Consider the following 22,952-nt stretch of genomic DNA (forward strand, 5'->3'; position numbering starts at 1 on the left):
CTACAGCCAACTGTTTCCTATACCGTGGGCTAGGCAGCACTGTTCCACCGCCGCTGTCCCCAGTGGAGCCTGCATACACCACATTAACCCAGTGCGCAGTGATGGACACGTAACGGCCCTGGCCATGAATACTGGTCCTTGCATCCCTTGTGAGGTGCACCTTTCCACTCACTGACTGTTTTATTGCATGGACAATGTGGTCTTTCACATGCCGGTGGAGGGCAGGGTTGGCTTTTCGAGAAAAGAAGTGATGACTGGGTAGGTCATAGCGTGGGACAGCGTAGGCCATGAGGTCGCGGAAAGCTTCACTTTCAACCAAACGGTAGGGCATCATCTCTAATGAGATTAGTTTGGCAATGTATGTGTTCAAACACAGTGTCCTTCCGCACTTCTTACAGGTAACCTTTGCCTCATCAGTAGGTTTTTGGACAAAGAAGTGCCACACTGAACTCTTCCTACTATGGTAAACATTTTCTGGCCTTGCACGCTGTGCTAAGTTGACCATCTGGTCAAGCTGTCCTGCAACTCTTGTTCCACGTTTTAGGACAGCTAAGGGCCTGCTAGATAACCGCTGCTGTGATGTCAATGCCTGCTGCGGATCCTTCTCCTTATCTGAACTATTGCCAGCGCCACCCTCCTCCCCCAATGCATGCCAATCCGGGTCCAGAACTGGGTCATCCATCACCTCCTCTTCAAAGTCATCTGCACCTTCCTCTTTACGTTCCTCTGTGTCACCGTGTAAGGTGGTATGGTATGCAGGAAGGGGCACCTGGGTTTCATCTGGGTCAGATTCTGGCTCAATAGACTGCGAGGGCAATGTAGTGCTGTGGGTCAATGTACCAGCAGAATCATCTAGCAGTGGCTGTGCATCAGTGCACTCCATGTAAGATTTATCTTGGACTGGGGAATTCTGGATTTGACTGTATAACCAAGGCATGGTATGTGAAAAGAGCACCATAGAGTAATCTGAAGTGTGGGCTGCCGCATCTGTAACTTTTGGTGGGGGTGAAGGACACAAGGAAAGGGTTTTTTTATGACCAGAACCCTGCACTGACGACTGTGCTTGCAGTTTTTGACCGTTTAGAAGAGGAGGCGATAGAGCTGGTGGCTGTTTTGGCAATGTACACCAAAACCTGTTCCTGATGCTCCGGCTTTAAAAGCGGTTTTCCGACTCCAAGAAAAGGCAACCTTACAGGCCTTCTTGGGCCAGAGGATGACGCAGGCTCAACACCTCCTGCCTTAGCTGCTATTGTGCTTTTGCCAGAACCAGCCGATGCACCACCACCATCAGTACCAGCTGCGCCACCTGCCCACGTCCGCGGACTCTTCCACCATACTTCCACATGTTTGGGAAAATGTACCAAAAATACCAGCAGAGAGATGGTACTGTATGAGGAGCGTCCAGCTGTGTAAGGTGTATTAAACAAATTAAATCAACATATATATTATGTTACTCACAGACGCTCTCACAGTATGTATTGGACCGTAATCCAACAAGCAGATATACGGAACTGTTTGAAAAATGGACACGACTCTAAGGTGTAGGTCTGGAAAAACGGACAAACTCCTCGTTTTTTTTTTCCAGAGTCACACACAGGTAGCTTCTATTTGTCCGTGCTAGAAGGCAGTACACGGTAGTGTGTAAGGAGCGTACACCACTGTACGGTGTATGTAAAATTGTCAAGCTCCGTGTATTTGTATACGGACTGACACACGCTGTCAGATATACGAAACTGTTTGAAAAACGGACACAACTCTAAGGTGTAGGTGTTTAAAAACGGACAAACTCCTAGTTTCTTTTTTCCAGAGTCACACACAGGTAGCTTCTATTTGTCCGTGATACTAGCCGGTACACGCTTGGTGTGTGAGGAGCATACACCGCTAGACGGTGTGTGAAAAAATGAACGCTCAGTAACTCACCAGGACAAAATAATAAAATTTGGAGTGCTTTGAAAAAAGCAGTTTGAACAGCAGTGTGCACACACCAATGCAGCTAGCAGGTAGCCTTAAAAGGCAGCCTAATCACCACCAGCGCTGCTGCACACAACAAAAATTCTCCCCTTTCACTGCACACCAACTGTACAGTGAAAAGCGCTATCAGCAGAAGCAGTTTTTTTTTTATTCTTCCCTGCCTAATGTTCTCCCTGTTCAGAATCAGCAGCAGCAACCTCTCGCTATGCTATCGGCAGAAGATGGTGATCGGTGTTCACAGCCTTTTATACCCCCTGTGACACCACACAAAGTCAGCCAATCACTTCATTGCCCTTCTCTAAGATGGTGCTGGCCGCTGCGCATATCATCGCGTTGCCCACAGTGTGCGTCCTCCATCATTGGGTGAGAAAAGGCGCTGAAAGGATTATTTGAAACGCAACTTTGGCGCGCTGATCGGCGACCTCATGGCTGACCTTACGCTAGGGTCGGGTTTTGATCGGCGAAACCAGACTTTGGCGAAAGTCAGCGATTTTTGAATCTGACCGACCCGTTTCGCTCAATTCTAATCATGTGTAAAATAAATAATCGTGGAGTAACTCGGCACATTTGAGTGGGCACTAATAACTCCGCACATGGCGGGCAGTGAGTGGGCAGTAATAACTCCTCACATGGCGGGCAGTGAGTGGGCACTCCTAGTGTGAAGCGGCACATTGCTCTGGAGGACACCTCATGGGCCCAGTTTTCAGCCCTGTGTCTCGTCTATTGTAAGTGTATGTAGTAGAGTGACTGGGATACAGAACTTGCAGTTTTCTGCTCACACACCTATGGCTGCAGGCAGCTGATATTAGACCTACATGTTTCTTACCATTTATGCGCAGCTGGTGATTAGAGTCTGTAACTGCTGTAGAGGAGCAGGCGGCTTCACATTTATGGTTACAGCATATAACACAGCATTGCCCATCTCTGTCTATTTCTGGACCTTACGATGGGATATTTTCCATTATTAACCTGTTGTATACCATCGTTGTAAACCTGCATGGTTTTCACCCTCACTTATCCCACATCTTGTGCGGTTGGAGCGGTCCTTGAAGTTGGTTAAATATGGTCTGGGGGATCCAATGGGATATGGATTCCTCCTTTTGGAATTCAATATGGTTCTGATCTGGTGAAAGGTGGAGGGGAGTTTCGGCAAAGGTTTGTCGGATCCCCAGGAAATTCAAGTGAACATCGGAACCCTTGTGGTTATGGTGCTCCCGAGCTGGTGGGGTAACGGCTGGGAGTAATTGTTGGTACATTTCATGTTCACTTTATGTTTGGTAATCACCAGATTTTGGGAGCTTCAAGGACTCCTACCAGCGTGTTAATATTATTTATGTTTGATGTTTTATGGTATGTTTGTTTAATAAAGGTGTGAATAATAATTATATTAAAAAAAAAAAAGGGATCAGTGTATACCCACCAAGTGCTTATTTTATATTACTTAAGTTGGCAGATAGCACAGGCCTGAGTGGATTACCTGGAGCCTGGTGGTTGGGGGGGTCCTTGAAGTTGGTTAGAAATTGGTCTGGGGGATCCATTGGGATATGGATTCCTCTTTTTGGTAGTTAATATGGTTCTGGACCTGGTGAAAGGTGGAGGGGAGTTTCGGCAAGAGTTTGTCGGATCCCAAGGAAATTCAAGTGAACATTGGAACCCTTGTGGCTATGGTGCTCCCGAGCTAGTGGGGTAACGGCTGGGAGTAATTGTTGGTACATTTTATGTTTGTAATCACCAGATTTGGGAGCTTCAAGGACTCCCCCCAGCGTGTTAATGTTATTTATGCCTTGATGTTTATTTTATGTTTATTTTAATAAGAACATGAATTAAAAATTTAAAAAACAAAAAATGAAAACAAAAACAAAAAAACAAAACAGTTATTTGTTTTCCTTTTAGTGGGTCCTTGAAGTTATTGGTTAGTAGGGGTAACCATATTAAGTATGGACCTCTGGTTGGGGGGGGTGTTCATCACAGTATGACCCCCCTGGGTTTGGAAGGGTAACCATTTCAGGTATGGCCCCCTGGTGTGGAGGGTAACCATCTCGTGTATGGCCCCCTGGTGTGGAGGGGGTAACCATCTCGGGTATGGCCCCCTGATATGGAGGGGTAACCATCACGGTATGGCCCCCTGGTCTCCAGAAGCATTTATATTTTATAGGACCCTGTTAGGGTAAAGTCCCCGGGGTCATGGCAATCATATTTTGCATGCCTACAGAAGAAATTGGCTCCTCTGAGCCAGGAACAGTGGCTGGAGGGGAGAAGAGAACAAGGTAGGCATGCCTTTCAATACAATCTATAGCTTCAAGGACCCTCTCTTTTTTTTTTTCTTTTTTCATGTGACTTGAGAATTCCGTTGCATCCGTTTTTTTTGCGGATCCGCCAAAAGTTGCTGTCCGTCACCATCCTCAAAGATTTCAAAACGGAGCTTGCAACGTTTTTTTCTTTCTGGGTGCCGGACAAAAAAAAATTCTCTCTCTCTCTCATTCTCTCTCCCCCCCCCACACACAGGTGGAATGTTTGTCCTGGAGATTATCACAATCCTCCTGGAAGTTAGTTGGTTTTAACACAAATTGAAAAGTCAGGATAAAGGGAAACTCTGCTGTTATTGGACAGAAATTCACACTTGGCCTCACTGCACATTTACTGTTGTCGCTGATAAAAGGGAAGTTTGGCCAGAAAGACTGGACCTGGTCTTGTAGGGACCATGAGACATTCAGCAGCACAGAAGGGAGAGAAGATTCATCCGATAAGATCTCAGGGATCTAGGAAGCCAACAGCATCATTACCCTCCGCTTTCTCTTACAGGCCCAGCATAAGATTTTTCTTCAAGTGATTTTCTATCTTGTCAGCACATTCTACGTACGCTGTCATTTGGCTTTATAGTTACAGATCTGGGCAGGTAACGGTCAGCGTCTCCTAATCCCAGGGGGTAGGTGGATCCTCCAGGTTGTAAGTTCTACAGAAAAGGGATTTCAATGCTCAAAGTCATGTGAACAGTTTTGGTGGAGGAGAATGTTGTGATCTAGAGGCAAAATGGTGATTATGGTAACATAGCTCCCAAGCGTCCTGGATATGGCGGACATTCCCGTTTTTGACTGCCTGTCCCGCGCGGGCCTCTTTTTTGCCCCGCACAGCCGCAGTGCACTGAGCCGCCACGCCCCCCCATGCACCGACCCCCACAGTCGGCGATGACTTGCTAGTCTGTTGCATCTGTGCGCACAGGACCTGTGATGAGGTCACAGGAGGGGAGGAGTCAGGGGTCACATGATCAGGGGCCTCAGTGTGTGCAGGACTCTGCTGTGCTGGTTGTCATGGTGCTGGATGAGGGGACGTTTCTGTGTGGGGTCAGGAGGGGTTTACAGGGTGGATGTAGCAGAGCCGTGTGTACGAGGTGTACGGAGCAGAGCCGTGTGTGTACGAGGTGTACGGAGCGGAGCCGTGTGTACGAGGTGTACGGAGCAGAGCCGTGTGTACGAGGTGTACGGAGCGGAGCCGTGTGTGTACGAGGAGTACGGAGCGGAGCCATGTATACGAGGTGTGCGGAGCGGAGCCGTGTGTACAAGGTGTACGGAGCGGAGCCGTGTGTGTACGAGGAGTACGGAGCGGAGCCATGTATACGAGGTGTGCGGAGCGGAGCCGTGTGTGTATGAGGTGTACGGAGCGGAGCCGTGTGTGTACGAGGATTACGGAGCAGAGCTGTGAGTGTACGAGGTGTACGGAACGAAGCCATATGTGTACGAGGTGTACGGAGCGGAGCCGTGTGTGTACGAGGTGTACGGAGCGGAGCTGTGTGTGTACGAGGTGTACGGAGCGGAGCCCTGTATGTACGAGGTGTACGGAGCGGAGCCGTGTGTGTACGAGGTGTACGGAGCGGAGCCGCGTGTGTACGAGGTGTACGGAGCGGAGCTGTGTGTGTACGAGGTGTACGGAGGGGAGCCCTGTATGTACGAGGTGTACGGAGCGGAGCCGTGTGTGTACGAGGTGTACGGAGCGGAGCCGTGTGTGTACGAGGTGTACGGAGCGGAGCCGTGTGTACGAGGTGTGCGGAGCGGAGCCGTTTGTGTACGAGGTGTGCGGAGCGGAGCCGTGTGTACGAGGTGTACGGAGCGGAGCCGTGTGTGTACGAGGTGTACGGAGCGGAGCCGTGTGTACGAGGTGTACGGAGCGGAGCCGTGTGTGTACGAGGTGTACGGAGCGGAGCCGTGTGTGTACGAGGTGTACGGAGCGGAGCCGTGTGTGTACGAGGAGTACGGAGCGGAGCCGTGTATACGAGGTGTGCGGAGCGGAGCCGTGTGTACGAGGTGTACGGAGCGGAGCCGTGTGTGTACGAGGTGTACGGAGCGGAGCCGTGTGTACGAGGTGTACGGAGCGGAGCCGTGTGTGTACGAGGTGTACGGAGCGGAGCCGTGTGTGTACGAGGTGTACGGAGCGGAGCCGTGTGTGTACGAGGAGTACGGAGCGGAGCCGTGTATACGAGGTGTGCGGAGCGGAGCCGTGTGTACGAGGTGTACGGAGCGGAGCCGTGTGTGTACGAGGTGTACGGAGCGGAGCCGCGTGTGTATGAGGTGTACGGAGCGGAGCCGTGTGTGTACGAGGATTACGGAGCAGAGCTGTGAGTGTACGAGGTGTACGGAACGAAGCCATGTGTGTACGAGGTGTACGGAGCGGAGCCGTGTGTGTACGAGGTGTACGGAGCGGTGCTGTGTGTGTACGAGGTGTACGGAGTGGAGCCCTGTATGTACGAGGTGTACGGAGCGGAGCCGTGTGTGTACGAGGTGTACGGAGCGGAGCCGTGTGTGTACGAGGTGTACGGAGCGGAGCCGCGTGTGTACGAGGTGTACGGAGCGGAGCTGTGTGTGTACGAGGTGTACGGAGGGGAGCCCTGTATGTACGAGGTGTACGGAGCGGAGCCGTGTGTGTACGAGGTGTACGGAGCGGAGCCGTGTGTGTACGAGGTGTACGGAGCGGAGCCGTGTGTACGAGGTGTGCGGAGCGGAGCCGTTTGTGTACGAGGTGTGCGGAGCGGAGCCGTGTGTACGAGGTGTACGGAGCGGAGCCGTGTGTGTACGAGGTGTACGGAGCGGAGCCGTGTGTACGAGGTGTACGGAGCGGAGCCGTGTGTGTACGAGGTGTACGGAGCGGAGCCGTGTGTGTACGAGGAGTACGGAGCGGAGCCGTGTATACGAGGTGTGCGGAGCGGAGCCGTGTGTACGAGGTGTACGGAGCGGAGCCGTGTGTGTACGAGGTGTACGGAGCGGAGCCGTGTGTACGAGGTGTACGGAGCGGAGCCGTGTGTGTACGAGGTGTACGGAGCGGAGCCGTGTGTGTACGAGGTGTACGGAGCGGAGCCGTGTGTGTACGAGGAGTACGGAGCGGAGCCGTGTATACGAGGTGTGCGGAGCGGAGCCGTGTGTACGAGGTGTACGGAGCGGAGCCGTGTGTGTACGAGGTGTACGGAGCGGAGCCGCGTGTGTATGAGGTGTACGGAGCGGAGCCGTGTGTGTACGAGGATTACGGAGCAGAGCTGTGAGTGTACGAGGTGTACGGAACGAAGCCATGTGTGTACGAGGTGTACGGAGCGGAGCCGTGTGTGTACGAGGTGTACGGAGCGGTGCTGTGTGTGTACGAGGTGTACGGAGTGGAGCCCTGTATGTACGAGGTGTACGGAGCGGAGCCGTGTGTGTACGAGGTGTACGGAGCGGAGCCGTGTGTGTACGAGGTGTACGGAGCGGAGCCGTGTGTGTACGAGGTGTACGGAGCGGAGCTGTGTGTGTACGAGGTGTACGGAGTGGAGCCCTGTATATACGAGGTGTACGGAGCGGAGCCGTGTGTGTACGAGGTGTACGGAGCGGAACCGTGTGTGTACGAGGTGTACGGAGCGGAGCCGTGTGTACGAGGTGTGCGGAGCGGAGCCGTGTGTGTACGAGGTGTGCGGAGCGGAGCCGTGTGTACGAGGTGTACGGAGCGGAGCCGTGTGTGTACGAGGTGTACGGAACGGAGCCGCGTGTGTATGAGGTGTACGGAGCGGAGCCGTGTGTGTACGAGGATTACGGAGCAGAGCTGTGAGTGTACAAGGTGTACGGAACGAAGCCGTGTGTGTACGAGGTGTACGGAGCGGAGCCGTGTGTGTACGAGGTGTATGGAGCGGAGCTGTGTGTGTACGAGGTGTACGGAGTGGAGCCCTGTATGTACGAGGTGTACGGAGCGGAGCCGTGTGTGTACGAGGTGTATGGAGCGGAGCTGTGTGTGTACGAGGTGTACGGAGTGGAGCCCTGTATGTACGAGGTGTACGAAGCGGAGCCGTGTGTGTACGAGGTGTACGGAGCGGAGCCGTGTGTGTACGAGGTGTACGGAGCGGAGCCGTGTGTGTACGAGGTGTACGTAGCAGAGCCCTGTCTGTACGAGGTGTACTGAGCGGAGCCGTGTGTGTACGAGGTGTACTGAGCGGAGCCGTGTGTGTACGAGGTGTACGGAGCGGAGCCGTGTGTGTACGAGGTGTACGGTGCGGAGATGTGTGTGTACGAGGTGTACGGAGCGGAGCCGTGTGTGTACGAGGTGTACGGAGCGGAGCCCTGTGTGTACGAGGTGTACGGAGCGGAGCCGTGTGTGTACGAGGTGTAAGGAGCGGAGCCGTGTGTGTACGAGGTGTACTGAGCGGAGCCGTGTGTGTACGAGGTGTACTGAGCGGAGCCGTGTGTGTACGAGGTGTACGGAGCTGAGCCGTGTGTGTACGAGGTGTACGGAGCTGAGCCATGTGTGTACGAGGTGTACGGTGCGGAGCCGCGTGTGTACGAGGTGTACGGAGCGGAGCCGCGTGTGTACGAGGTGTACGGAGCAGGACCGTGTGTGTAAGAGGTGTACGGAGCGGAGCCACGTGTGTACGAGGTGTACGGAGCGCAGCCATGTGTGTACGAGGTGTACGGAGCGGAGCCGCTTGTGTACGAGGTGTACGGAGCAGAGCCACGTGTGTACGAGGTGTACGGAGCGCAGCCACGTGTGTACGAGGTGTACGGAACGGAGCCGCGTGTGTACGAGGTGTACGGAGCGGAGCCGTGTGTGTACGAGGTGTACGGAGCGAAGCCGTGTGTGTACGAGGTGTACGAAGCGAAGCCATGTGTGTACGAGGAGTACGGAGCGGAGCCGTGTATACGAGGTGTGCGGAGCGGAGCCGTGTGTACGAGGTGTACGGAGCGGAGCCGTGTGTGTACGAGGTGTACAGGGCGGAGCCGCGTGTGTACGAGGTGTACGGTGCGGAGCCTGCTTGTGTATGAGGTGTACAGAACGGAGCCGCGTGTGTATGAGGTGTACGGAGCGGAGCCGTGTGTGTATGAGGATTACGGAGCAGAGCTGTGAGTGTACGAGGTGTACGGAACGAAGCCATGTGTGTACGAGGTGTACGGAGCGGAGCCGTGTATACGAGGTGTGCGGAGCAGAGCCGTGTGTACGAGGTGTACGGAGCGGAGCCGTGTGTGTACAAGGTGTACAGGGCGGAGCCGCGTGTGTACGAGGTGTACGGAGCGGAGCCGAGTGTGTACGAGGTGTACGGAGCGGAGCCGCGTGTGTACGGAGTGGAGCCGGGTGTGTACGAGGTGTACGGAGCGGAGCCTCATGTGTACAAGGTGTACAAGGCGGAGCCGCGTGTGTACGAGGTGTACGGAGCAGAGCCGCGTGTGTACGAAGTGTACGGAGCGTATACGAGGTGTACAAGGTGTACGGAGCGGAGCCATGTGTACGAGGTGTATGGAGCGGAGCCGTGTTTGTACGAGTTGTACGGAGCGGAGCCACATGTGTACGGGGTGTACAGGGCGGAGCTGCGAGTGTACGAGGTGTACGGAGCGGAGCCGAGTGTGTACAAGGTGTACGGAGCGGAGCCACGTGTGTACGGAGTGGAGCCGGGTGTGTACGAGGTGTACGGAGCGGAGCCTCATGTGTACGAGGTGTACAGGGCAGAGCCGCGTGTGTACGAGGTGTACAGGGCAGAGCCGCGTGTGTACGAGGTGTACGGAGCGGAGCCATGTGTGTACAAGGTGTACGGAGCGGAGCCATGTGTACGAGGTGTATGGAGCGGAGCCGTGTGTGTACGAGGTGTACAGGGCGGAGCTGTGTGTGTACGAGGTGTTTGGAGCGGAGCCGTGTGTGTACGAGTTGTACGGAGCGGAGCCGCGTGTGTGCGAGGTGTACGGAGCGGAGCCGCATGTGTACGAGGCATACAAAGCGGAACCGTGTGTGCATGAGGTGTGCGGAGCCATGCGTGTACAAGGTGTATGGTGGGGAGCATTCATACTTCCCAACCGTCCCGGATCCAGCAGGACAGTCCCGATTTTAAGAGAGAGTCTGTCCCGGCCAGGAGCTTACTTTTCCTGCGGACACAGGAGTACACAGCGGAACCCCAAGGAGCACTTTAAAATTCGCACGTGACGTTCCATCGGAAGTTACGTGCTAGAAGCTGACCGGAAATGAGGTAATTTCGGGAGGAGGTTGTGACGGAACAATGGAGGCACTTCAGGGAATGCTTCAGATAAATTACTGTGTCATCCTCCAACAGCGCGGACAGCGGGATCGCCTTGGAATCGGGGATGCCGGCCATGTGAGCGGATCATGATATGTCCTGCATTGGGAGGCTCAGGTGGGCTTTACAATGGGAGCCAGGCTGCTATAGTATATTTATAGAATCTTTCTATCTCTCTCGCTCTCTAATCTTTCATTTTTTTCTCTCTCTCTGTTCTTTCTTTTCTTTCTCTTCTTTCTTTCTCTCTGTTTTTCTTTCGCTCTGTTCTTTATTTCTTTCCCCTCTTTCTCTCGCTAATCTTTCTTTCTCTGTTCTTTCTCTCTCTTTCTCTTGCTCTCTTCTTTCCCATCTTTCTTTCTTATCTTTCTTTCTCTCTTTTTTCTTTCCCCTCTTTCTTTCTCTGTTCTTTATTTCTTTCCCCTCTTTCTTTCTCTCCCTCTCTATTCTTTGTTTCCCCTCTTTCGTTTTTCTTCTCTCTGTTCTTTTTTTCTGTCCACTCTTTCTCTCTCTGTTATTTCTTTCCCCTCTTTCTTTCTCTCTGTTCTTTATTTCTTTCCCCTCTTTCTTTCTTTCCCCTCTTTCTCTCTGTTCTTTCTTTCTTTTTCTTCCTCTCTGTAATATTTCTTTCTCTCTCTTTCTGTTCTTTCTTTCCCCTCTTTCTTTCACTCTGTTCTCTTTCATTCCCGTTTCTTTCTTTCTTTTCTTTCTCTCTGTTCTTTTTTCCCCTCTTTCTTTCTCTCTCCTTTCTTTCTGTTCTTTCCCCCTCTTTCATTCTTTCTCTCGTGTTATGAATGAGTCACCGTAGAAGGCAAAAGCAGAAATACAAGCTAAGTCCAGAAAACCAGAGAAGTTGGCAACTATCAGATTGCAGACCCCTGAACCTATCAACACAACTAGCAGTAGCCGTGGGGGGTTGCTACGATGCCCTAGACCCCTCGATCACAGCCGGAGAATTACATAGGCCTAAAGAAAGAAAGGGGAAATCTAAACTGCCCTAGAGCAGACCCCAAAGCAATAGGCAGCCCCCAACATATAATGACAGTGAAGCAAGATGAAAATACTAACACAGACAGAAAGATAGACTGAGCAAAGACGGGGCCCAAAACTACCTAGATAGGAAAGGACAGGAAGGCTGCTGTCTGCAATCTGCCAAAACCCTATCAAAGACATAAGCCAACAAGCTGATATGAAAAAGGCCCTGAAGCAGCTAGGCTTCAAAAACTAAATCAGCACTCAGGTATTTTCAGAAGACAGAGCTAAATGAATTCAGCACACCACAGCAGGGAATGGCAGAAATCCAGAAAAACAAAGCAAAACAAAGTCAAAGCACCAAAGCAAAAGGCCGAGCAGCAAACTTAGCTTTAGAGGAGCAGGAATTCAGACTGGTCTCCAAGGATCCCACAGAGAAATCACCCGCAGGGCAGAAGGGCGTCGGCAGCCTTATATCCAGTCAGTAACTCCACTCAGCCAGTCATCATCATCAGCCTCAGGTGTTTGATAATCAGGCTCACTACCTTTCTTTACCAGAAGAGGGAGTTCCTCGGGCCTCAGTAATGAAGGGGAAAATGAACTCACAACAGTACCTCCCCCTTGAGGAGGGGTCACCGAACCCTCAACCACGCCACCAGGGCGATCAGGGTGAGCCCGATGAAAGGCACGCACCAATCTTTTGGCATGAATATCAGAGGCAGAGACCCAGGAATTATCCTCCTGACCATAACCCTTCCACTTAACCAAATACTGGAGTCTCCGTCTAGCCAGACGGGAATCCAGTACTTTCTCTACCTCATATTCCATGTTACCTTCAACCAATACAGGGTCTGGAGGTGCCACCCCCGGAACAACAGGTTCAACAAACCTCTTAAACAAAGATTTATGGAACACATTATGGATTTTAAATGTGACAGGAAGAGCCAAACGAAAAGAGACCGGATTAATAATCTCCACAATCTTGTAAGGTCCAATAAATCTAGGTTTAAACTTAGGAGAAGCCACCTTCATAGCAATATTTTTTGATGATAACCACACCATATCACCAACCTTAAACTGGGGACCAATGGTCCTATGTTGGTTGGAAAACCGCTGGGCCTTTTCCTGGGAGAGAGATAACTTATCCACCACTTGGTCCCAGATCTGGTGCATTCTCTCCACCACAGTGTCAACACCTGGGCAGGCAGAGGGCTCCACCTGCCCCGAAGAAAATCGAGGATGAAACCCAAAGTTACAAAAAAAGGTGACATCAAAGTGGCAGAACTAGCTCTATTATTTAAAGCAAATTCGGCCAAGGGCAAAAATGAAACCCAATCATCCTGATCAGCAGAAATAAAACATCTCAAATATGACTCCAAGGTCTGGTTTGTTCTCTCTGTCTGCCCATTGGTCTGAGGGTGAAAAGCAGAGGAGAAGGACAACTGAATTCCCAGCCTGGAACAGAAAGTTCTCCAAAATCTAGACACAAACTGGACTCCTCTGTCAGATACAATGTTCTCAGGAATCCCGTGCAAACGAACCACCTGTTGTAAAAACAGGGGCACCAACTCAGAGGAAGATGGCAACTTAGGGAGTGGTACAAGATGAACCATCTTAGAGAACCTATCACAAATCACCCAAATAACAGTCATCCTCTGAGAGACAGGCATATCAGAGATGAAATCCATTGAAATATGGGTCCATGGCCTCTTGGGGACAGGCAAAGGCATCAACAACCCACTAGAGCGAGAACACGATTTAGACCGGGAGCACGTCCCACAGGACTGCACAAAATTCCTGACATCACGAGACAAGGAGGGCCACCAAAAAAACCGACTCACCAGATCTCTAGTACCAAAAATACCTGGATGACCAGCCAAAGCAGAGCAATGAACTTCAGACATCACTCTCTTCTTCCACTGGTCAGGAACATACAACTTTCCACTGGGACAATGCTCAGGTTTGTCCTCCTGGAACTCTTCCAGAGCACGTCTCAAATCGGGCGAGATGGCAGAAAGAACTACCCCTTCGCCTAAGATGGTAGCAGGCTTGGTCACCACAGGAGAATCAGCAAAGAAGCTCCTAGAGAGGGCGTCTGCCTTGACATTCTTTGTTCCAGGAAGAAAAGAAACCACAAAATCAAAACGTGTAAAAAACAAGGCCCACCTAGCCTGTCTAGGGTTCAAGCGCTTAGCCGACTCTAGGTAAATCAAATTCTTGTGGTCAGTGAGGACCACGACTTGATGCTTAGCTCCCTCCAACCAATGTCTCCACTCCTCAAATGCCCATTTCATGGCCAACAGTTCCCTATTCCCCACATCATAGTTACGTTCAGATGGAGAGAACTTTCGGGAAAAGAAAGCACAGGGATTCATTTTAGATGTTACAGGATCCTTTTGGGACAAAACAGCTCCTGCACCAATCTCAGAAGCATCCACCTCTACCTGGAATGGAAGTGAGACATCAGGTTGCCGCAAAACCCGGGTGGAGGTGAATCTTCGCTTCAGCTCCTGAAAGGAAGAAACAGCCTCCGGAGACCAATTTAACACATCAGCACCCTTTTTAGTCAAATCAGTCAATGGCTTGGCAATACTAGAAAATTTTGCTATAAATTTCCGATAAAAATTAGCAAAACCCAAAAACTTCTGGAGGGCCTTCAAAGAAGTGGGTTGAACCCAATCGTGAATGGCCTGTATCTTGGCCGGGTCCATTTCAATAGTTGACGGGGACAAAATAAATCCCAAAAAAGAAATCCTCTGTACTCCAAAAAGGCATTTAGATCCTTTGACATACAGGGAATTCTCCCTCAAGATCCGGAACACAGTCCGAATATGTTCCACATGAGAATCCCAATCCTTGGAGAAGATCAAAATATCATCCAGATAGATAATCAAAAATTTATCGACAAAATCTCGGAAAATATCGTTCATGAAGCACTGGAAGACAGAAGGGGCATTAGTGAGCCCAAAAGGCATCACCAGGTACTCAAAATGTCCCTCCGGAGTATTAAACGCCGTCTTCCATTCATCCCCATGCTTAATGCGAATAAGATTATACGCCCCCCTGAGGTCAAGCTTGGTAAACCAGCAAGCACCTTTAGCTCTGGAGAATAGATCAGAAATCAGGGGTAACGGATACTGATATTTAACAGTAATTTTGTTCAGGGCACGATAATCAATACAAGGTCTTAATGATCCATCCTTTTTGGCTACAAAAAAAAACCCGGCACCTAAGGGTGACGAGGATGGTCTAATATGACCCTTCTCCAACGCCTCCTTAATATAGGATCGCATAGCCTCGTGCTCGGGTACAGATAAATTGAAGAGCCGACCCTTGGGAAATTTACACCCCGGGCTCAGTTCAATTGCACAGTCATAACTCCTATGAGGAGGCAGAGATGCAGACTCATTCTCACTAAATACATCATAAAAGTCCGCCAAATAATCAGGAACATCATGCGACTGAGGAGAGGTGGAAAACACCGGAGCCTCAATAAAGGCACACTGACAACCCCAACTCACCACAGACACAGATTTCCAATCCAAAACTGGATTATGAATCTGTAACCAGGGAAACCCCAGAACAATAGTATCATGCAGATTATGTAACACCAAAAATCTGCAATTTTCTTGATGGTCTGGGGCGACCCGCATTACCACCTGGGTCCAAAACTGGGGTTTATCTTTAGCCAAAGGAGTAGCATCAATCCCCCTCAAAGGGATAGGCGTCTGCAGAGGTGTCATCGGAAATCCACAACGTTTAGCAAAATCCAAGTCCATTAGGTTTAGGGCTGCTCCCGAATCCACAAAAGCCTTGGCGGAAAAGGTGGACAGGGAGCAGATCAGAGTAATAGCCAGAAGAAACTTAGGTTGAACACCCCCAACAGAAAACGTGTGTGCAAAGCGTTTCTCTCATTTAGGACAAACAGAAATAATATGCGAGGCACCTCCACAGAAAAAACACAACTTATTACGCCTTCTGAACTCCTGACGCTGCTCTCTGGAAAAAACTCTATCACATTGCATAGGTTCAGACATTTGTTCAACAGGTGGCAACACCTCTCGTGCAGCTTTGCGTTCGCGCAAACGCCGATCAACCTGAATGGCTAATGACATAGAATCGTCAAGACCAGAGGGAACAGAAAATCCCACCATAGTATCTTTTACGGCTTCTGACAACCCCTTCCGAAAGAGAGCAGCCAAGGCATTATCATTCCAGGTAGTAAGTACTGCCCACTTTTGGAATTTTTGACAGTACAATTCTGCAGAATCACGACCCTGGCTCAATGCCAGCAGGGTCTTTTCAGCCTGATCAATGGCATTAGGTTCGTCATACAACAACCCCAAAGCTTGAAAGAATGCGTTCACATTAGTCAGAATAGGATCATCTGGTTTCAAAGAAAACGCCCAATACTGGGGATCGCCCGCAGCAAAGAGATGACAATTTTAACCTGCTGCGCGGAGCTCCCTGACGAGTTAGGCCTCTTTCACACTTCAGTTTTTTTGCATCAGTTCAAATCCGCCAAAAAGTCATTGAAGCGGATCGGTTGTTAACTGATGTGAACGGATGGCACAGGATCCGTTTTTAGACGGATCCTGAAAATGCGGAAATATAAAGGAAATGCTGGCCGGGAAAAGAGAGAGAGAGAGAGAGAATTTTTTTTTTGTCCGGCACCCAGAAAGAATTTCGGGTTAAATGAGTGTCTGGAGGATCCGCCACAGAAAAAAACGTTACAAGCTCCGTTTTGAAATCTTTGAGGATGGTGACGGACAGCAATTTTTGGCGGATCCTCAAAAAAAACGGATGCAACGGAGAGCAATCCGTCACAATCCGCCATTAATGCAAGTCAATGGGGAAAAAAACGGATCCTCAAAAAAAATTTGAGGATCCATTTTTTTCAAAACCTGGTGGATTGTGACTGATTGTAAAAAACGGAAGTGTGAAAGAGGCCTTAGGCTTAAAGGCAAAAAATAATTTACAATTATTTTTGAAATTCAAAAATTTAGACCGATCCCCAAAAAATACATCAGGTGTAGGAATCTTTGGTTCAGCAGCATGTGAATGAGCAAGGTAGGCGGAAATTCCCCGCACTTCCGCAGCGAGCTGCTCCACACGATCAGACAATTGCTTTATCTCCATTGAGAGAAAAAAAAATTCCCCCTACGGCCTCAGAGATATAGAGGAAAAAATATACACTTTTTTTTTTTTTTTTTTTTTACACAATTCTTTCCTGCTATCGAGTACCCTAGAATCTGCGGTATGGCGGGTGATTCTGTTATGAATGAGTCACCGTAGAAGGCAAAAGCAGAAATACAAGCTAAGTCCAGAAAACCAGAGAAGTTGGCAACTATCAGATTGCAGACCCCTGAACCTATCAACACAACTAGCAGTAGCCGTGGGGGGTTCCTACGATGCCCTAGACCCCTCGATCACAGCCAGAGAATTACATAGGCCTAAAGAAAGAAAGGGGAAATCTAAACTGCCCCAGAGCAGACCCCAAAGCAATAGGCAGCCCCCAACATATAATGACGGTGAAGCAAGATGAAAATACTAACACAGACAGAAAGATAGACTGAGCAAAGACGGGGCCCAAAACTACCTAGATAGGAAAGGACAGGAAGGCTGCTGTCTGCAATCTGCCAAAACCCTATCAAAGACATAAGCCAACAAGCTGATATGAAAAAGGCCCTGAAGCAGCTAGGCTTCAAAAACTAAATCAGCACTCAGGTATTTTCAGAAGACAGAGCTAAATGAATTCAGCACATCACAGCAGGGAATGGCAGAAATCCAGAAAAACAAAGCAAAACAAAGTCAAAGCACCAAAGCAAAAGGCCGAGCAGCAAACTTAGCTTTAGAGGAGCAGGAATTCAGACTGGTCTCCAAGGATCCCACAGAGAAATCATCCGCAGGGCAGAAGGGTGTCAGCAGCCTTATATCCAGTCAGTAACTCCACTCAGCCAGTCATCATCATCAGCCTCAGGTGTTTGATAATCAGGCTCACTACCTTTCTTTACCAGAAGAGGGAGTTCCTCGGGCCTCAGTAATGAAGGGGAAAATGAACTCACAACACTCTCGGTTCTCTTTCTTTCTCCTCTTTCTTTCTCTTTTCTTTCTCTCTATTCTTTCTTTATTTCCCCTCGTTCTCTCTCTGTTCTTTATTTCTTTCCCCTCTTTCTCTCTCTTTCTGTTCTTTATTTCTTTCCCCTTTTTCTTTCTCTCTGTATTTTCTCTCTATCTCTCTGTTCTTTCTTTCTTTCCGTTCTTTCTTTTGCTCTGTTCTTTCTTTCTTTCTCTCTGTTCTTTCTTTCCCCTCTTTCTTTGTCTGTTCTTTCTTTCTCTCTGTTCTCTCTTTCTTTCCCCACTTTCTCTCTCTGTTCGTTCTTTCTTTCTCTCTCCTTTCTCTATGTTCTTTCCTTCCCCTCTTTCTCTGGGAGTGGCTGAGGCATGGACACGGGTGTGACTAGCTCTTTAATGGGTGTGGTCGGGGCGTGGCCTAAAATGTGCCTCTTTCCCTTCTTCAAAAGTTGGGAGGTATGATGGTAATACGGCCGGACTACACCACCGATAAAGCAGCCACAGCCGGTGACTGAGAGGAATCTGTGACTTCTCTGCATTCAGTGGTTACTACTCACCTGGGTAGTCATATGTGGGAATCTCCTCTTTACACAGCTCATCATCTCTCACATATGTCTCTGTAGTATTAATATGGGTCAGATCTTCACCCTGAAACAAATATTGTAAAAGTCACAGAGAGATGGAGAAGTCCCATCTATGATCAGTTCTAATCCTGCCATCTCCACCGTTCTCATTACACAAGTATAAAACATATAATACTGGTGGATAAAACAAGACTGAGCACAAGACCTTCACAGCCGTCTACACATCATAGGGGAGATCTCCTGACACCTTCTCTCCATCTACCTGATGATCCTGAGGAGCACTGGGATCTTCTTGGTTACAGTCCTGTGGAAGAAGAGGACGGGGACATCTCTCTGGTGTTGTCGTCTTACTGGATAGATCTGGATGAAACACATACAGGGACTGAATTCATTCTCTACATACAGATAATTATAGGCCGTGTGTATTTAGTCCTGTCTATTACCTGGTGATGTGAGGGGCTGGGGACCCTCCATTATGACGTTCTTATACAGATCTCTGTGTCCTTCTAAATACTCCCACTCCTCCATGGAGAAATAGACAGCGACATCCTGACACCTTATAGGAACCTGACACATACAATGATAACGTCATCCCCCCGATCCCTTCATAGTGTTACTGTATAATGTCCCAGCATTCCCAGCAGTGTCACCTCTCCAGTCAGCAGCTCAATCATCTTGTAGATGAGTTCTAGGATCTTCTGGTCATTGATGTCCTCATGGATCAGGGGGTGAGGTGGAGGCCCCGTGATTGGGCTCAGGGGTCTTCCACATCCCTCAGACACAGGGTCCTGACAGCGATCACTAGAGGTCTTCTTCACCACTGTGTAATCCTGGTTATGGAGGGACACATTAATAAATCTCACTACAGACATTTCCAGAGTCCTCACCTCTCCAGTTCTGTCCATCTGTTATTCCCATAGATAAGAATGATGTAATGTGACGTCATCAGAATCTCTCACCTCTCCAGTGAGACGGAAGAGGATCTCTAGGGTGAGGTGTAACATCCTCTCCACCATCTTGTCTCTGTCCATATCCATCCTTGATGGGTAAATCAGGAATATTCTCTTATGTAGAAGATCTTCACTGAGAGGATCCAATATTGTAGAGACCTGAATGAGAAGAAGATGATCCGATGTAACATCATAAGAATCCTGTGTAATAATACAATTACTGGAGATAATAAGGGAAACATATGAGGAGATTTATTATCTTACAGGGTTTAGTTGTCTTCCCTGACATCTACTAATAAAACCTATATATTTAGGCCACAGACAACAAGCAGTTTCCTCCTCGGAGTCGGCAGCTGAACACGTTCCTCATAGACTCATCTTCCATAACGCTAATTCTCGTCTCATTACCGACACTGGAATCGGCATTAGCAATACTGCAGGAGATATTCATTACACGCGACATGAGAAATAACTCCTTCATAATGAGGACGACATCTTCATCTTCTACTACGGCTCTAGGAACAGATTTGGCCAGAGTTGGTCACTGCCTCCATCCCCATCGGCCGTCTATATGAAGGTTTCCCGTCTTCCCTGCACTGGAATCTTCTATCACGTTATATCTCAGCTCTGAGTCACACAAAGAAGTTTGAGGCTGTGAGAATCATGTGGGAATAGTGGATGAGGGCAGGTATATCTCGCCCAGATTCCTTTCCTATGTGGCCTAGTCTGGTCAGTATTGCACCTGCTTGCTAATGAATAATGGGAGGTGGATATAAAAGGATGCCAGGTGGTTGTGTGAGTGTCTCACCCTGGGAACACAGAGAGCCTGTCTGTGTGAGAGACACACGTGAGTGAGAGCAGTGCCCACTGCAACTGTGGTTTGGCTGGACGGGAGAAGCCCGCCAGTTGGTAGTTAGGTTGTACTTTGTTTAGTTAGTGCCGGACAGGCAAGGATTTGTTTTATGTTTTATTTCTTTATGCATTGCTTTCACCGTTAATAAACCTGACCCAGTGTCAGTTATACCCGAATCCCAGCTCTGCGCCTGAGTTTCATGCTGAACGCACGTGACCTTTGACCCCAGCAAAGGCGATCCCAGAGTGTTTTATCACATTGTGGTGGAGAACGCGGGCATCACGTTGCAAGCATGAGCATGGAGGACGTGGTGAAAGCGCTGGTACAGTCCACCGCCGTCCAGCAAGAAGCTAATCGGGTGATGATGGCCCAGCTGAAGGAGTTGGTGGACATGACAGCTACCGATCGTTCGCTTCTCCAGCAGGTGGCGCAGCGCCTGGCAAGCCTACATGAGGTTAACCTGGAAGCTGAGTCGAGTGTGATTCACGTGAGTCGGTACTGGCAGAAGATGACGACCGAAGATGACGTCGAGGCATACCTGACCACGTTTGAACGGACTGCGGTGCGAGAAACATGGCCGAAGGCACGATGGGCCAGCCTGATTGCCCCGTTTCTTTCCGGTGAGGCCCAAAAGGCTTATTATGACTTAGAGCCTGAAGCCGCGCAGGACTTTGACAAACTGAAAGCTGAGATCTTGGCCCGGCTGGGAGTGACGACCGCTGTCCGTGCACAGAGAGTGCATCAATGGACTTATCAGCCGGATAAACCACCGCGGTCACAGATGTTCGACCTGATCCACGTGACGAAGAAGTGGCTACAACCCGAGGTGTTGACAGCGCCAGAGATAATCCAGAGAGTCGTCATGGACAAGTACTTGAGAGCTCTACCGCTAGCCCTGAGGAAGTGGGTAAGCCATGGAAATCCTACGACGGCAGATCAACTGGTGGATCTGGTTGAACGTTACTCCGTGGCGGAAGGACTCCGAGACGACGCTACCCCACCTCATTCTTCATCATCTCCACGTAGAACCGTTAAGACTGTTCCAGGGAGTAGGGGAGATGGAAAAATCCCTAAGACAGTGGGGGAGGAAAACGGGACTGCCCGCACTGCGAGGCCGAGAGTAACGAACTATGGTCTAAGCAAGGGGCCCGTTAGGTGTTTCCGCTGCCAAGAGATGGGACATATTGCTGCGAACTGTCCGGTCACTACTGAACCCATGCAGTGCGACGTCACAGACTCTAAAAACCGCATGTCTATGGTTGCACGGGTAGTGAGTGTGAATGCCGGTCAAAAGGATGTGGAAAAACACTTGTGTGATTTAACTGTTGATGGCAAAAATGTGGTGGCATTGTTAGACTCGGGAAGTGTGGTGACTCTGGTGAAGGCCAGTCTGGTGTCAGCCCCGACTGGACCATCAGACATATTTTCTGTAACGTGTGTGCATGGAGACACCTGTTCGTACCTCAACACGGTCATATGCATTACTACTTCCTATGGGTCTGTGCAACATAAAGTGGGACTCGTCCCGGCGTTATTGCATGATGTTATCCTGGGCCGGGATTTTCCCCACTTCTGGCAATTGTGGGAGAATCAGTTGATGCCCTCGGGTAATAGTGTACATGATTATTCTCCCAGGGCGCGTGGGGGTCTCGAATCCCTGGAAGATGTCTCCCCGGAAGACTCGGGGGAAGAGTCTGCGGGAAATGACCTGCAGTTCCCGTTTTCAGTCATGGCGGGTGATACGGAGGAGACCGGGGAAGAGGAGGAGGCCGACAGCCGTCCACCTCCCCGTTTGCCGGATTTAGAAGTTCAGAAAGATGACTTCCAAAGCGAGCAAATAAAGGATCCTACCCTTTCTCAGGCTAGGACAAATGTAAAAGTGATAAATGGGGTACCCGTAGAACCTGGCTCTAGGCTGGCATATCCTTACATGGTTCTGGAGAATGATTTACTCTATCGGATAGAGAAAAAGGGGGAAGATACGGTGCAACTATTAGTCGTGCCAAAACCCTATCGGCGGCAGGTGCTGGACCTGGCCCACGGACATGTGATGGGAGGTCACCTGGGAGTCCAGAAAACCACCGAAAGGATATTACACTGTTTTGTTTGGCCAGGCATGCATCACGATATTCGTGTATATTGTGAGTCTTGTCCTGACTGCCAAGCCTCTGGACCTAAGCCCCGGTTCTGTAGCCCTTTGGTACCCCTACCTATTATTGAAGTCCCGTTTGAGAGGATTGGGATGGATCTAGTTGGGCCCCTTCCACGGTCTGCACGTGGACACCAACATATCCTGGTCATCTTGGATTACGCCACTCGTTACCCGGAGGCCATCCCTTTGCGTAACACGGCCACCAAGACGATTGCCAAGGAACTGGTGCATGTGTTTAGTCGGGTCGGTATACCAAAACAGATACTCACTGACCAGGGGACCCCCTTTATGTAATGAAGGAGCTCTGCCGATTGTTACAAATCGAACTGTTACGCACATCCGTGTATCACCCTCAAACAGACGGGTTGGTCGAATGGTTCAATAAAACTCTGAAGCAGATGCTGAGAAAGGTGATAGACAAGGATGGGAAGAACTGGGACTATTTACTTCCGTATTTGCTTTTTGCCATCAGGGAAGTACCCCAGTCTTCCACGGGATTCTCGCCTTTCGAGTTATTGTACGCCCGACGTCCTCGCGGACTGTTAGACGTTGCAAAAGAAACCTGGGAGGGTCAGGTCACACCGTTTAAAACAGTGATAGATCACGTCACACAAATGCAGGACCGTATTGCGGCTGTTATGCCTATCGTCAAAGAACACATGATACAGGCTCAAGGAGCCCAAAAAAGAATCTATGATAGGGGCGCCAAGATCCGTACGTTTGCACCCGGAGATAGGGTGTTGATCCTGGTCCCCACGGTAGACAGTAAGTTCCTGGCAAAGTGGCAGGGCCCCTTTGAGATTAAGGAAAGAGTTGGTGAAGTAAACTACAAAGTATACCAGGCAGGTAAACGGAAACCTGAATAGATTTATCATGTAAATCTGATAAAACC

At 49.7% G+C, this 22,952-nt stretch overlaps 1 protein-coding gene across 1 annotated transcript in view; it reads right to left on the bottom strand.

Moving 5' to 3' along the window:
- LOC141082247 (uncharacterized) overlaps positions 1-18,227 on the bottom strand; it is a 77,401-nt gene extending 59,174 nt beyond the window's left edge. Inside the window, exon 1 of the mRNA XM_073566185.1 lies at positions 18,079-18,227. The gene's annotated coding sequence lies outside the window, so the exon portion shown is untranslated. The remainder of the gene's footprint in view (positions 1-18,078) is intronic.
- Positions 18,228-22,952: the final 4,725 nt, after the last annotated feature.

Source organism: Dendrobates tinctorius, unplaced genomic scaffold (assembly GCF_039654945.1).
Source record: "Dendrobates tinctorius isolate UK_male_01 unplaced genomic scaffold, ASM3965494v1 ptg000017l, whole genome shotgun sequence".
In the NCBI taxonomy this organism is placed as follows: Eukaryota; Metazoa; Chordata; class Amphibia; order Anura; family Dendrobatidae; genus Dendrobates; species Dendrobates tinctorius.